The following is a 17030-nucleotide window of genomic DNA, read 5'->3' on the forward strand; positions in this document are numbered from 1 at the left end:
ATTTTGAGTGTTACGCTGTGGTCCGTTTTTGCTATTTGCTTTTGTTTTTGCAGCTTTTTTGTTTTGTTTTTGTGACTGTGTGGAACCCAGTTCAGCTATTGATTGATTGATTGATTGATTGTGTGACTGCAGCGCATTGTTTGTTGCTTTCATTTTATGGATCAATGGTTTCATTAGATAGTAAAATTCATGTTAAATTGCTGTTTTAGGGTTTGTTTTTAAAAGTCTGGAATGGATTAATCCATTTTGCATTACTTTCTATGGGAAAGTGTGCCTTGGTTTTGGAACGCTTTGGTTTTGGAACGGATTTCCAGAAGGGGTTAAGTTTGAGAACCAAGGTACCACTGTATGGTGCTTTCTCCTCTTCTCCCCCAAATCATACCTGGAACTATAGAAATCCATCCGCAAATCCATCCTTTCAATACCTGTCTTTTTACGGCTTCTGGGAAGTTTGCAAATCATCCCCGTTCTATAACACGCATGTTGATGTGCTATGACATAAGTTTTCTAAGTATACATGGCACCACATTGCTTAGGTGTAAAAGCGTTTCAGAGACTCCTGTGACTTAGCTTTTAGCAGTCCTGGAACTGCTTTATATGCTGGCTGAAATTAAGTGCACGGGACTGCACTTTCCTCTTGCGCCAGTCATTTATTTATTCCTATTATTATTGTTATTATTATAATAAATTTGTACACCTCCCTTCATCCACAGATCTTAGGGCGGTTCACAACATGAAAAATGCAATATAAAAAACACCAAATACATGATAAAATCAAGAACGAAAAGCAAATCCATAGCCCCCCTCCCACCATTTTCTCCACGGAGCTCAAGGCACAATGCATGGCTCTCTCCTTCCCCGTTAATCTTCACAACAGCCCTGCGAGGGCGTCAGGCTGTAAGTGGGGAGGTTGGTGGCAGAAACGACCTGAGGGCAAGCCCTCTGGCAGCACTGCAGGACTGTTGTGTTGAAGTGGAGCAACAAAGAGACGGTGAGGGTCTTTCTTGGCCTTCTCCTCCTTGTCGCCCCCACTCCGGAGATGTCACCCCCATCTTCAGAATAACAATTCCTTAGAGTGTCAGACTAGGACCTGGGAGTCCAGGGTTCCAATCCCCACTTGTCCAAGAAGTTCACTGGGTGGGACTTTGGGCCAGCCACTGCCTCTCAGCCTAACCTACCTCACAGGGTTGTTTGGGGATTAAATGAGGAGCTGGAGGAGAATTGTGTAACCCAGCTTGAGCGCCTTTGAGAGAAAAAGGTGGGATATAAATGCAATAAACAAAGAAACAAACAAACCCTAGGGGCTGGCCTTCCACTTTCTGGTTTATTTCTAAAGACAACAAAATCCTTCCACTCTCCGGTAATAGAGTCCTTATGTTTTATTCCTTTTGTCGATAACAGCTTTACAGCAAGGGCTACACACCACGCTTTTCTACCCCCAAGATTTTAGAGCAGGTCTTTCCAGAAGCCAGAAAGGACCACAGCTGCTGCTGCCACCAGAAGAAATCCGATTAAAGGTTTTGCCAGCTGATCTTATTTTGCAAATGGGTTCAATAGGTCTCCTTGCATTACATGGCTCCATGCTCTTTTACCCTGAGCATAATGGCAGTCCTGCTGGCTCGGACCAAAGGTCAGGCAGCGGTGCGCATTCGCAGTCCTCCTGCCTGCTCAGCTCTGCAGCTTTCTCCTGCGGTCCCCCTGCCTAACATCAGGGCTGCGAGCACATTGCCATTCTCTCTGGCTCCAGCATGTTCCAGCTGCTGGTGTCCAAAGCTGGGGGCTTCTGGTTTTAGCCAGAATTCATATGTATCCCGGAGTTTCATGAAATACGGCTGCCTGGTACGTTTCCCTTAAAAACAGCTTCCGTCCGATTTGAAGATGACAGCCGCCGCTAAATTGACCTCTGTACAGTTCAGACTGCTCAAATGACAGCTTCCTGATTAATGAAATGAGTAGTTCATAATTAGAAGAAGAAGAAGAAGAGTTTGGATTTGATATCCCGCCTTTCACTCCCTTTAAGGAGTCTCAAAGCGGCTTACAATCTCCTTTTCCTTCCTCCCCCACAACAAACACTCTGTGAGGTGAGTGGGGCTGAGAGACTTCAGAGAAGTGTGACTGGCCCAAGGTCACCCAGCAGCTGCAGGTGGAGGAGCAGGGAATCGAACCCGGTTCCCCAGATTACGAGACTACCGCTCTTAACCACTACACCACACTATTAGGAGGGGGTTTCAGTCTCAGGGAAACCAAGCAGGTAAAGCTCATCAGGTGAAGACATGCCTCCCCTCTCTCTGGGTAGGAACATGGGTATAGCCAGGATTTTTTTGGAGGGGCAGGCCTTTGGGGGGGGGCAGAACCTCAGTATTTTTATAGATTTTTGTTGATGGGGGGGCAGCTGTCGCTCCCTGCCCCCACCCCGTTGGCTACAAGGCAATTTGAAATGCCGTGTGTGTGCATTTGTGGAAATAATGTGTTCAAAGCCCCAGTTTCATGAGTACTAGGTAGAAACACTTTTATTTGCCTAGGCCTTTTCAAAAAATTGATCTGGGTTTTTTTGGGGGGGGGATTGCAAACTATACTTCACTGTGATACCCATCTGTCTTTAATTATGAAATGTTTGTCCTTTGAATGCAGGATATTGTGATCCTTTGAATGCAGGATATTGCGAGATTGTTCAGCATCTAAGCAACAAAACAGCAATTGTAACTCTGTGAGGCGTCCCCAGATATTTTGCTGGCTGGGGTGAAGGAGACTCTTCCGTCGACACTGCTCAGCATCCTCTCTAACACACCTGAGGACAACGAGTGGGGACAAGGCAGGCTGGGTCTCCCGCAACACCAGCGTCCTTACATCACAGAAGGGCCACCCCAGGAAAGGCAAAAAGCCAGTGAAAGGATTTCTGCTGCCATTCAAAACCTTTGCTCTGCGCTTAACCACAGTTAACAGCTCAGACTTGTCTGGGGACAAACCAGAGCAGGAAAAGAGTATCCTTCTTTGAAGCAAAGAGGTTAAACGTAGCGTAAACAGGACCAGTGTGGTCCAGTAGGAACAGAGGAAGGCTGGGGGGGGGGTGTCACTCCAGTACTGTGCTGTAGTAACTCATTACAGTGGTACCTTCGGTAAAGTACTTAATTCGTTCCGGAGGTCCGTTCTTAACCTGAAACTGTTCTTAACCTGAAGCCCCACTTTAGCTAATGGGGCCTCCTGCTGCCGCCGCGCCACCGGAGCACGATTTCTGTTCTCATCCTGAAGCAAAGTTCTTAACCCGAGGTACTATTTCTGGGTTAGCAGAGTCTGTAACCTGAAACGTCTGTAACCCGAGGTACCACTGTACTGAGACCCCCATCTCCCCAACGCACCCCACACGACAAAGGCGGAAGCAAGGGAGGCTTTTGTTTTTGCAGCAGGGCTGAAAGTTTCCAGTGCCTTTAAGTTAAAAGAGCCCAGAAGCCGTGGCTCCATTCATGTCCCTGCAGAGGTGAAAGGAGTTCGCATGGTGCTTTATTTGCTTCTTGGCATTTCTGCTGACAGCTCCGGCAGCGGCAGGGGTGGGGGGAACCCTGACTGTTTGCTTTGCCGTGTACGCAGAAGGGCGACCGGCCAGTGAACTGATAAGTATGCCATGAACTTACTTGATCCCCCTTCTTGCCGGATGAGAAGATGCCCTGGTGCCTTCTTCATCTGCCAGTTTGGCTAGTGTGATTGGTCTCGGGGTGCTTTCATTAGAGTTTCCAGGAACATGCCATGCTCTGAACAGGTTCCTGGACATTTTATCAGGCCACTGTGTAGAACAGGGTCACCCAATGTTTATTTAGGCCCATGGGGTCTGAACATAAATATATAAACCACATGTCTGAAGCAGCACAGGAAAACAGCCATGAAGCCATTTTGGCTCCCAAACTGACCAAATGTTTTCTCTGCAAAGTCAAAGGAAAATGGAAAAGCCTCCCCATTGTCTTTTCCTTCACAAATCCTGTCTTAAGGGTATGTCTGTGTATGAATAGGGTGAGCCTGTGAACTGGCTCAGGAACTAAGTATTTATCGTTACTAAAAGACTGGCCAGAGTATCCAATCAAGTAAGCATTAACAGGTAACCTGCCAGACAGGAGGTAAACAATGCACTCAGATTTCTGTTGTAGACCACCATCTCTGTGATGTAGGTATGATGTTTCTGGGGGTGGTCTTGGACTCCAGGGTGGTCAATTTAAAATGTCTATATAAGGGTGGGCACACCTGGGTTCTGGGTTCTCCTCCTTCTGTGAGTGAGGGGAGCACCCTGTTCCAAGAGTTAATAAAGATCAGGCTTACAAGCTGCTTTGCTTCTCAATATTCTCTGGTTGGCCTCTGTTCTATTCTCTGACCGTTGGGGAACCTGCAAAGGACTCTATAAGGGCTCTTGTGTCCCCCATAAGGGAATAAGGGGCAGATTTCCATTTATTATAGGGGTACACAGTAGAAAGCTCAATGAAGATGTCAGCCCTCTGTGCGGTGGCCGTGGAAAAGGCAAACGGATCATTAGGAAAGGAACTGAAAATAAAACTGCCTATATCATAAGGCCATTATGCAAATCTATGGTGGGACCACATTTGGAATACTGTCTATGTCCAGGGCTGGATTTAGGTTTGATGAGGCCTTAAGCTACTGAATTTGTCACTGTTTTTTTGTGTTGAATATATGCTATATGGGAATTTATGGACCTAATAGGTATCTAAAGCCATTTGCACATAACAAAATATGTATTTTATCAAATTGTTGAACTGAAATACAATTAAGAAGTATATTAATAGTTAAGTTAAACTAAGCTAAGCTAAGCAGAGATATAAGATTGAATGGTTAATTATTAAGATACAAAAATACAATCTCAATAATAAAGTTACAAAATAATAACAAGGAAGTCACGCACGGGTGGAGGGAAGACACAGGGCAAGAAATAAGAAATGGATAAATGTTGGTACATAATGAAATGTGAAAATATGAATTTACGAATATCATGTATATGTATCATTATGTAAAGATTTCATATATGTATTGCAACAGTAGAAAGAAAGAAAGAAAGAAAGAAAGAAAGAAAGAAAGAAAGAAAGAAAGAAAGAAAGAATATTAATAGTGAAATACAATTAAGAAGAAGTATATATTTGGGGGGGGGGGCAAGAGAGTGGGGCCCTAAGCTATAGCTTGTTTAGCTTATACGTAAATCCAGCACTGTGTATGTGCTGATTGGTGACCTTTTCCTTCAAAATTATAGGAAGGACTTTGTATGGCAGCTTCAACTATTTCCTTCATTTGGTGCAGGGATTTTATTTTTAGGATAAACAGGACTCAGCCAAACCCACAGCAAAGGCTCCTGTTTCCAAAAAGGAGAGGCTAGATGACAGTTTGATCCCTCCACCACTTTTAATCAAGATGAGGAGTGGAGGGAAAAGGAAAGCTGGGACATTTGGGGATCAAATCAGAAACCAAAATGGCTTCTGTAATTCTGGGACTGTCCCTAGAAAACCGGGACACTTGGAGCGTATACTATGCGGTTATGGAAATGTCAGGGAAATGGAATTGTGTGAATCACGTCTTGCTCTCCTGGGCCTTTTGGGATCATCTTTGAGTCCAGGAATGGAGAACCGGTGACCTTCCAAATATGGTCAGGCTCCCGTCAGCCCCAGCCAGCACGCTCAGTGGTCAGGGATGGTCTGTCAACATCTGGAGTCCCTGTGTCTCCCCTATCTCTGTGTTAGCAATTGGAACCATTTACTTTTAATTGCTATCTTAAGATGATTTCAGGCTGCTTATGCCGAGTGGTTGTTTTCAATGCATTTTGCGTGAATCACCCGGAGGACACTGAGAGCGGGCTGTGAATAAATGTCAAAGTAAAATAAATTGTTCATTTGCCTTTGTAAATTTACACCCCACCAAATCAACAAAAGTCCCAGGGCAAGTAATAACCATAAATACAAAAGCAAAAGAATAAAAAGGTGCTTAAAACTCTTCTTTTTAAAAAAATAATAATATTTTTTTTGGAAAGAAGTTGAATAAAGACAGCCAAGAATCAATACTAATTTCAAGGAGGAGAAGCTGTAAAAGCAGCTAAATACTGTTTGAGGTTGAGAAAACAGGACACGTTTTGCTCAGGGCCTAAAAAGCAGGGGCAGCTTACACAAGGCCCTCCAGATGTTATTGGAGCACAATGCCTTCCATTGTCGCTGGTCCTTGGCTGTGCTGACCAAGGCTGGAGGAGCCCAAGAACATCTGCAGGAGACCCCTGCAGGATTGTGGTGAGAGCACCCATCAAACTATTGACATTTCTATTCCACCTTAAGGAACAGACATAAGATTGTTGCATGTCACATGTCTGTTTACATTCCAGCACAGCTTGCTGGGAACTTCCATTTGTGTATAGCTTTTGCTTTTGCTGTTCTCTCTGAGACGACATGAGAGAGAGACGACATGTTCTTTTGTTCTGATTTATGCTTAATAATTCTGTAGCTGTAGCATGACTTACGCCTCACACCTACTTCTGAGTGCGAACCACACTCTGCTAATTGCGTGCCCTGGCTTCTGAAGTCCGGGTCGCTGAAATTTGAAAGCCCAAATCTGTCACTGCTGTGGGCAGCCGCCAGCAGGATTCCAGCACATGAGCCCTCTCCCTTTTTGTAGCTTCCAGCAACTGGTATTCAGAAGCATTAGGGACGCAGGTGGCGCTGTGGTCTAAACCACTGAGCCTCTTGGGCTTGCTGATCAGAAGGTCGGCGGTTCAAATCCCCACCACGGGGTGAGCTCCCGTTCCTGCCAACCTAACAGTTCGAAAGCATACCAGTGCAAGTAGATAAATAGGTACCGCTCTGGTGGGAAGGTAAAAGGCATTTCCATGCGCTGCTCTGTGGCTGGAAGGTAAACGGCATTTCTGTGTGCTCTGGCACTCGTCACGGTCCTCCGTGAGCCAGAAGCGGTTTAGTCCTGCTGGCCACACGACCCAGAAAGCTGTCTGTGGACAAATGCTGGTCCCCTCGTCCTGAAAGCGAGATGAGCGCTGCAACCCCATAGTTGCCTTTGACTGGACTTAACCGTCCAGGGGTCCTTTACCTTTGTTGTTCTTGTTGTTTAGTCATTTAGTCATGTCAGACTCTTTGTGACGCCATGGACCAGAGCATGCCAGGCACTCCTGTCTTCCGCTGCCTCCCGCAGTTTGGTCAAACTCATGTTTGTAGCTTCTATGACACTGTCCCACCATCTCATCCTCTGTCGTCCTCCTTGTGCCCTCCATCTTTCCCAACATCAGGGTCTTTTCCAGGGAGTCTTCTCTTCTCATGAGGTGGCCAAAGTCTTGGAGCCTCAGCTTCACGATCTGTCCTTCCAGTGAGCACTCAGGACTGATTTCCTTCAGAATGGAGAGGTTTGATCTTCTTGCAGTCCATGGGACTCTCAAGAGTCTCCTCCAGCACCATAATTCAAAAGCATCCATTCTTCGGTGATCAGCCTTCTTGATGGTCCAGCTCTCACTTCCATACATCACTACTGGGAAAACCATAACTTTAACTGTACGGACCTTTGTTGGCAAGGTGATGTCTCTACTTTTTAAGATGCTGTCTAGGTTTGTCATTACCTTTTACCTATTCAGAAGCATTGCTGTCTCTGACTATGGAGGCAGAGCATACAGGAATCTGTCTAATCCTTTTATTTTTTGAGTCATCCAAGATGGGGCCCATCATGGCCTCTTTGGTCAATGAGTGCTGTTGAGCCATGCTTTGTAAACCTTTACGAACTGTATCCTGGTGCTAAATGGGAAGCCAGCCTGCAAGTCTTTCCCCAGCCCTGCCTGGAGATGCCGCGCATGGGGCCGGGCATGGGACCTGGCACCGTTCCAAGCAAAGCACGAGCTCTACCCTTGAGCTACGACCTTCCCACTGGGGATAATGCTGGGTGTGACAGAAAAAGCTCTCGGCGTATTACCTCCTCTCTCTGTTGGGTGAAGCAACCATGAATCAATATTGGCAAGGTGCTCCCTGAAGCCAGCACACCCTGCCCATGGCATGTGATCCTGAAGGGTTCACGAAAGGGTAAAGTCAGAATATCACGCCAAGGTTTTGTGTCCCCCTCCCCTGAAAAATTGGCAGGTGAGATGTGCTTGTTCTCACATCTCCATACTTTGGAACCCAGTTCCTCCATAGCTTGTAAAAGTTATCAAGAAATGCCAGAGTAGCAGTAAAATGTGGATATGCCATATTTTCCTACTCCCGTGCAAACGTTTAAGGGCAGAGCAGATGCCTTTCAAAGTCCAATGATGATTCAGTACATCGGGCCTCTTGTCAACATGTTTGTGTAAACCTAGAGGCCAGCCAAGTTCATGTCCAGAGAGAGAACTTCTGCTCTCTCTTGCGCAAGCATAGAGGAGCTCCAAGGGCACAAATATATGTTGCAGACAGTTTACAACACAGGTTCCAATCGGAGCTATTTCCATGGTTGATTGTGGTAGATTGTGGCATTGGTGCAGCTGGATCGTTCAATATGGAATGTATCGCTGAATGAACTTTCCTGAACCTGGTCCTAGTTCTTATCACAAATGTATCTTGTCAAGCATCGAGGAGACATCCTGAACAACTAATAGTTTGTGCAGAGGTCAGCACAAGTAATCTGGAAATTAGCAAAAATTAATCAGTGCTCCTGTAGAAGATTGGATTAGAGTTAGACCGCAGTGAGATAACATTAAGGCATGAAGCAAAGATAACCTGTTGAGTCATTGCTCACCAGGACTATATGCTTTCAACTACTAATTAAGCAAACAGCCAGGGTTTTAATAGAGAGGAAACAATCAGAAGGAAAAAATATTGGAACTATAAGAATTGCTCGTCCCAAAGTCCACCCCTCCTCTCCACTTGGATGCATTGGCTAAAATGAGTATAAAAACCCTAGATTTTCAATGGCTGGTTATCTCTCCAAGTTCCGACAAGGAATTTCACTGTACTCAACGCTCTCAAGGAATCAACACACACGGATATACCTTTCCTCCTCCCTTTCTCGCTTTGCTTTTCATGAGGGTTCTGTGGCAAAATTGTCAGACTCACTTTCTTTAGGCTTTTGGGAATAGTTAGGGATTCTTTTACTCTTTGGATCAATGTGTGTATGCAATGAACGATCTGCTGCCTGAAGCAGCATTTATATATTCCGTCTCTTCCATTTCATGCCATAAAACCAACCTTTCTTTATTGCTCCGGTGTGAGAACTTCTTGTGGGTGTAAGATTAAGGGGGGACACCAATTCATAACAAACACATGTTATAACTCTAGCAAAAGGTCTTAAATCTCTTGGCAGTGTGTATAAGGAGACCCAAAAGACACAGACCTTGCAACACATTGTACCCCCCAGTGTAAAGTCTAGGCAGGGCCATAGCTATGGTCGGCAGAGGGGGAGAAGGTTTGCTCTTTCAGGGAATTCCAGGTCCCCCACCCTGCAGGTTCACCTGCCATTTAAGAAACCCGAAGAAAATCTCATACCCTTTCACTCATGGGAACAGAAACAGGGATGGAGAACACAGCTTTCCAGTGAGAAGGAAACCAGCCCCTGACTTCCATCATTGAGCCTAAGTAGATGCAGAGAATTTGAGATGTCGGACAAGCAATACAATGCATAGGCTCCAAAGCTCCCCATTTATTTAATTAAGCCATCCCACCTTTCCTCTAAATTTTGTTGTTTAGTCGTGTCCAACTCTTCGTGACCCCCTGGAGGCCCTGCACTCCTGTCTTCCGTTGCCTCCCGCAGTTTGGTCAAACTCATGCTGGTAGCTTCGTGAACACTATCCAACCATCTCGTCCTCCGTCGTCCCCTTCTCCTTGCGCCCTCCATCTTTCCCAGCATCAGGGTATTTTCCAGGGAGTCTTCTCTTCTCATGAGGTGGCCAACGTATTGGAGCCTCAGCTTCAGGATCTGTCCTTCCTGTGAGCATTCAAGGCTGATTTCCTTAAGAATGGAGAGGTTTGAGCTTCTTGCAGTCCATGGGACTCTCAAGAGTCTCCTCCAGCACCAGAATTCAAAAGCATCAATTCTTCGGCGGTCAGCCTTCTTTATGGTCCAGCTTTCACTTCCATACATCACTACTGGGAAAACCATAGCTTTAACTATGCGGACGTTTGTCGGCAAGGTGATGTCTCTGCTTTTTAAGATGCTGTCTAGGTTTGTCATTGCTTTTCTCCCAAGAAGCAGGCATATTTTATTTTCGTGGCTGCTGTCACCATCTGCAGTGATCATGGAGCCCAAGAAAGTAAAATCTCTCACTGCATCCATTTCTTCCCCTTCTATTTGCCAGGAGGTGATGGGACCAGTGGCCATGATCTTCGTTTTTTTGATGTTGAGCTTCAGACCATATTTTGCGCTCTCCTCTTTCACCCTCATTAAAAGGTTCTTTAATTCCTCCTCACTTTCTGCCATCAAGGTTGTGTCATCTGCATATCTGAGGTTGTTGATATTTCTTCCGGCAATCTTAATTCCGGCTTGGGATACACTACTACTACTGTGTAAAGGGGAGATTGTTGAAAATAAAACTTCAAGAATACTTCCTGGGAATGAATACTATGGTGATATTACACAGGTCTGTCACCCACTGCAACTAATTCTGAGTCATTTCCAGGTCCGGTTCAGCACACTGTTAGGCAACTCTAACAACTCAACAAACTGCAGAGTGTAGAAGCAGGAACCTGCATTTAACAAGGGTTGTTTAATATACTAAACCATGGAAGGTCTTGTTTTTCTCCGAAACGCCTATGAGTTATTTAAATTGGGCTCGCACTGGTGGCTTGGTCCTGTCTCTGCAGGACACACACACACCAGCTTTGCTAGAATGAATTGGAGTCTCATTCGCGCTAATGCCTTTCTTTCTGACAGTTCAGATTGCTGTGCAAGGACAATTTTCAATGCATTATCGTTGCTTGAGTAACAATTGCTTGTTCCAAGCAAAAGAGCACACCTTGAACGTTGGGGAGCTTGGGAGCTTGCTGATATCTTTTCTTCTCTTTTGAAGCCATTAATTAACCTGCTAGTGATTTCTCCTGGATGTGTATGCCTGTCTTTAATTAAGATTGTGTCTGATCTGTTTATATTGCAGTTGGAGCAGAAGTGAGCTGAGGGGGAATGTTCTCTGTTGAACGGCACCTCCTGTGTCTCTTCCCCCTTCGGTGTCCTGCGTCATGTTTTGAGCATTGCTGCCTTGCATGTAAAATGCAGGTGGATATTGGATGGGCTTGCATCACAATAGCAAATTATGAGGAACGGGGAGAACTGTCAATGGCAGAGGTTTTCACCCTTTTTGAGTCCGTGGCTCCCTTAACCAAGCACAATTCTTTTCTCCTATGGGAACCACTTACACTGGAAGATAAAGGGGTGCAAGTCAAAGCCACTGGCTTCCTGAATGTTCCTTGGATTGAAAGAGAGAGGGATAATGCAGGAAATAGGGGCTTCAAGTTAATGAAAGGAGGGCCCCCGGCAGGGACGGAAGAAGGGAGCGGGTGGGTGAGTGGCCCCAGGTGTCACCACTAAGGGTGACAAAATGGCAGGCGGCACTCACCGCAGGGCCTGCAGCTTGCCTGAGCCACGCATCTCTCCTGGGAGTGATGCCGTGGCTTGGGCGCCCGGAAGCTCCACACTGCCCCAAATGGTTCGCCTGCTGCCTCCCCCTCAGCTGTAGGGCAGCTGAGTGGGGGCCCTTGGAGGCCCCATGGAGTGTCCTGCCCTGGCTGGCCCCGCCCCTGGGCACCCGATCAGCTTGTTCTGCTGCTTCCCCCTGGGGCTCCATTGAACATTGCTCAGGGCGCCACAGTGCACTGGTTGACAACCAATTGTCTATGGACTTCACGACTGCAAAGACGTAGTCATGACCGTTAGGCATGTTCATATTATTTCATTTATTGCATTCCTTTTTATTGCACCTCAGACGATACAAATTTTTGAGGACTAAAATCAGAAAAGAAGAATAAAAAGGGGATTTCAAAACATAAAAGCAGACTCTCCTTCTCCCTGTCCTGCGATCCTTCCCACATGTATTCTACAGCTGGAGAACTCCATTGCCAAATCCATATACAGTGGTACCTCGGGTTAAGTACTTAATTCGTTCCGGAGGTCCGTTCTTAACCTGAAACTGTTCTTAACCTGAAGCCCCACTTTAGCTAATGGGGCCTCCTGCTGCCACCGCGCTGCCGGAGCACGATTTCTGTTCTCATCCTGAAACAAAGTTCTTAACCCGAGGTAATATTTCTGGGTTAGCAGAGTCTGTAACCTGAAGTGTCTGTAACCTGAAACGTCTGTAACCCGAGGTACCACTGTACTGAGACCCCCATCTTCCCAGCGCACCCCACACGACAAAGGCGGAAGCAAGGGAGGCTTTTGTTTTTGCAGCAGGGCTGAAAGTTTCCAGTGCCTTTAAGTTAAAAGAGCCCAGAAGCCGTGGCTCCATTCATGTCCCTGCAGAGGTGAAAGGAGTTCGCATGGTGTTTTGTTTGCTTCTTGGCATTTCTGCTGACAGCTCCGGCAGCGGCAGGGGTGGGGGGAATCCTGACTGTTTGCTTTGCCGTGTGCGCAGAAGGGCGACCGGCCAGTGAACTGATAAGTGTGCCACGAACTTACTTGATCCCCCTACTTGCCGGATGGGAAGATGCCCTGGTGCCTTCTTCATCTGCCAGTTTGGCTAGTTTGATTGGTCTCGGGGTGCTTTCATTAGAGTTTCCAGGAACATGCCATGCTCCGAACAGGTTCCTGGACATTTTATCAGGCCACTGTGTAGAACAGGGTCACCCAATGTTTAGCACCACTTTAGCTAATGGGGCCTCCTGCTGCTGCCGCGCCGCCGGAGCACGATTTCTGTTCTCATCCTGAAGCAAAGTTCTTAACTCGAGGTACTATTTCTGGGTTCAGTCTGTAACCTGAAGCGTATGTAACCTGAAGCGTATGTAACCCGAGGTACCACTGTAACTGAGAATTTTGAAAGACAGGCTGGCTTCCATGTGCGGATTAGTTTGAGAAATGTAAATCTGGCAGGTTCCAATTAAAACATGAACTGATTTCTCCTCCATGCCTATTTAAGAGGTCCAGAAGCAATTTACAGCCATGAGCTTGTCTCTCTGTACACAACTAGCAAGTGTCTCCAGTTTTCTTCTGGGAACAACACCTGAGGTTTCTGCACCCGCTCTCAGAGGGGCTGAGACGTGACCAGGGTTCACTCTTTCTCCTTTTGGGGAGCACCTTCTGGCACCATCTTCAGAACTATTGGCTTCTCCAGCACTACGAAGGCTTGCTTCCTCATCTCCAGGGGAATCTACAGCAGGGTGAGAAACGAAAGAAAGCAATTAGTTAATGAGTCAACCCAGCTTGACATTCAGACTCCTGACGGAAGCTCACAGGGAAGTATCAGCGCTTTGGTTTCGCTGGCTTTAATTAAAACATGTGGCTCAATCCTATCCATGCCTTGGGCAACACCGCCAGACACTCACTTGCCCATAGCACCTTCCTTTTGGGGGACTGATGTCTCTTGGGTGACAGAGGCAGGATGGGTGCCAGCCTAGTGTCAGATGTAGTCCCAGCTTTCTTTCTGAAGGAAGGGGGTCCTGCGTAGCAGGAGAAGATGGTGGACAACCCCTCCCTTTACACACACATACAGAGGTGTGCCAGACATCCAGCCTCCTCACCGGAGTTTCCTTGCAGACCCTGAAGGCGAAATGCTGTGCCAGGACTGCAATATAAATACTTTGCATTTATATAGAGTGATGCCTTCAGGAATCAACCTCCATCTCACCTGTGATGTGCAGGTGCCAATTAATTAGTCCAGTTAATCTAATTAATTGTCCATTAGACCTTCCACAAGATCCACTGACACAACTGATGCGATTGATTTTTTGCAGAAATGATCCGAACCATAGACTTTGCCACTGACACCTCTCACAGGCATTATGCTTCAGCCACTCTAGCTATCAACAGAATTGGATTATCCCCCAGTTTCAGACTGAATAGACTCAATGGTGCTTGAACTGTACGACCCATATTTACCAGTGGAAGAGCTGAATATTTTATTCTTTTCAATACTTAATATATTTCTCTTTTCTTTTGCCTCCTTGAGCTTCCCGCTGGTGAAGCTTGGAGGCTGGAGAGGGAACATTGTTGGTACTTTGCCTTCAAGATGTGTTGGCCTCCAAAATCCCATTTAACCTATATCCTAGAGAAGATAAAAGCAGTTTTGAACCAATGAGTGGCAAAGTCAGGTTCTGAACCCGTGACAGATCTTGAACAAGCAATACCCAACAGGGAATTGTAAACGGAATAAACATGGAGTCCAGTGATGACTGGGTCACTAAGTTCACACTTGACTTTTGGAGAGGAGTTAATCTGCCCTCCCCATTACCCCACCCTGCCCCAGTTTGGCGCCAATGGAGTGACATGTAGAAACTTTCCTCCTTTTGTTATACGATTGTATAGTTAAGAAGTTGGTGAAGGTGGTGAGAACTCTTTCACAGCATGATACTGCCTGAGAGCTCCTGCGGAAGCATTTGCACGCATGGGCAAGGAAGACCCGCCAGCTCAAAGCCTTAAGCTTCAGTCTGGTAGTGTGGCCCTTTTTGACAATATTGGCTCTTAGTCTTCTTTCTGCTCAGAAACTCTGTCTTCCCTTTGATTTTAGGCAATAAGCTATCAGAGGCCACTACAAGGCAGGGTGTGCTGGTCCCGGGGGTAAGGTACCTTGGGTGTAGCAGAGTCCACACGAAGAGGGGCGAGGTCCGAGGCAGAGAGCCGGGCGGGGAACAGGAACGCTGGAACAGGAGGCTGTGCAGGGAACAGGAACACCGGATGGTCGGGAACAGGAAGCCGAGCAGGGAACAGGAGTACCGGATAGTCAGGAACAGGAGACCGAGCAGGGATCAGGAACACAGGAAGGTCCGAAGCCAACAACGACGTTGCTCCCGCAACCTGGGGCCGGGCTGACTGGGCTTTTATCCTCTTCTAAGGCCAGGGGCGGTCCCAGCCCCCAGGAGCCCCGCCTCCTCTGGCCTTAAGGCGAGCACTCCTCCTGGGGGCAACCAGTTCCCTTCGCCTCTCTGCTCTAAGCCTCTGCAGATCAGGAGAGGCCGAAGGGTTACTGGGCCCTGGAGGAGGCTCACCTGTGGCCACTGAGTCGTCAAGCCCCTCTGGGGCCAGAAGGGCTTCACCTGGGGCCAGCTCCTGATGCACTGCCACAGGTGCAGGCTCTTCAGCATCTAGGCCTTGCCCCAGTTCAGCCGGCCCTGGAGGCGGGGACTCCTGTGCAGGCTGGGATTCCTCTGTTTCATCCTCCGAATCGGAATCCCAGGCCATCACACAGGGTCTTATCTCTGCATGCTTTCTTTTTCTTTTCTTTTTTAAAAATATTTTATTAAAGATTTTCTTGTTTTACAGTCGTGTAGTGCCTCATATTCCCCCCCCCCCCATGTAACATTTTTACAAATACATTTCATTTGTTGAGGCATTAGGGGGAGAAGAAGAAAAAAGAAAAGAAAAAAGAAAGGGGGTGGAGAGAGGGAAGATGGATGGGGGTGGGGTCGGGTGGCGATGTTTCTATTATGTTTAATGTATGTAGAGTTTGGTGTCAGCGTTGCTTGTGTTGTTCACTTGTGTTCCTTTGGTGGTGAGAGAGGTTGGGGTTGGCCTAGGGTGTGATTGTTTGCTTGTGATTGGCTGTGGTGATCTTTGTTTTCGTGTGTGAGTGAGGTGGGTGTTTTGGATCAGGTTAGCCGCCTTCCTTCCCTAGCAATGGCGTTAGCAATGAGTAAGTTGGGCACAGAGACCCTCCTAACTAACACCTTAGAATGATAATGCTTATTATGCCAACTGTAGCATTAGCCAGAACCAATTTGGGGGTGACACCTAACAGATAAGAAATGTGTTTAAGATGAAGATGATGATGATGATGATAAAAAAATTACTTATACCTTACCCATCTGACTGGGTTTCCCCAGACACTCTGGGCGGCTTCCAACAGGAGATTAAAAATACATTAAAACATCAGTCATTACAAAACCTCCCTAAGCAGGGCTGCCTACAGCTGTCTTCTAAACATCAGATAGTTGTTTATTTCCTTGACATCTGAAGGGAGAGCGTTCCACAGGGAGGGCGCCACTACCGAGAAGGCCCTCTGCCTGGTTCCCTGTAACTTCACTTCTTGCAGTGATGGAACTGCCAGAAGCCCTTAGAGCTGGACCTCAGTGTTCAGGCTGAACAATGGGGGGGAAACGCTCCTTCAGGTCTGCTGGGCCGAGGACATTTAGGGTTTCAAAGGTCAGCACCAACACTTTGAATTCTGCTCAGAAACGTACTGGAAGCCAATGTAGGTCTTTCAAGACCGGTGTTATGTAGTGTCAGCGGCCGCTGAGACAACTTCATGTTTGGAACCTCCAACTGAAAGGGCCCACAAGCTGCTCATTGGCTTTGATAGCTGTTATGTACTGAGTTGAATAGGATCCAAAAGGCAGCAGTCTGATTGGTCCTAGAACAATAGGATCCAAAAGGCAGCAGTCTGATTGGTCCTAGAACAATAGGATTCAGAATGCAGCAGTCTGATTGGTCCTAGAACAATGCAGCAGTATGATTGGTTGGCAGGAACTACCCAATCATGCTCCAAATAGAAGTGAATCCACAACCTGATTGGCTTACAGTAGAATTCCGGAATTAGCCAATCATGTGCAGCCCATTGTGTAAATAAGGTATATAAAGCAGATACTTTGAGGGGACTTTCATTCATTCCTCCTCACCACTATGAGCTGAATAAAGAGCATGAAATCACTTTGCGACTCTGAGTATATTGTTAGAAAGGATTGCACACACCACAATTATGTATGGAAAATACTATAAAGGTTTCGTGAATTTTTCATGCTCCGCCCAGCTTTTGGAAACATCTGCCGAGCCATTCTTGCTGCAGCCTGAATAAAGCTGTATTCTTTGCACATGCCCTTTGTCTTTCTTTGTCTTGAAGAACTGGCATAATGAGACCCCTCCAAAGGGTAACAGGAGTGAAACCCATTTAACTTAATGGGGCT

The sequence above is a fragment of the Podarcis muralis genome, chromosome 14 (assembly GCF_964188315.1).
Source record: "Podarcis muralis chromosome 14, rPodMur119.hap1.1, whole genome shotgun sequence".
Taxonomy (NCBI): Eukaryota; Metazoa; Chordata; class Lepidosauria; order Squamata; family Lacertidae; genus Podarcis; species Podarcis muralis.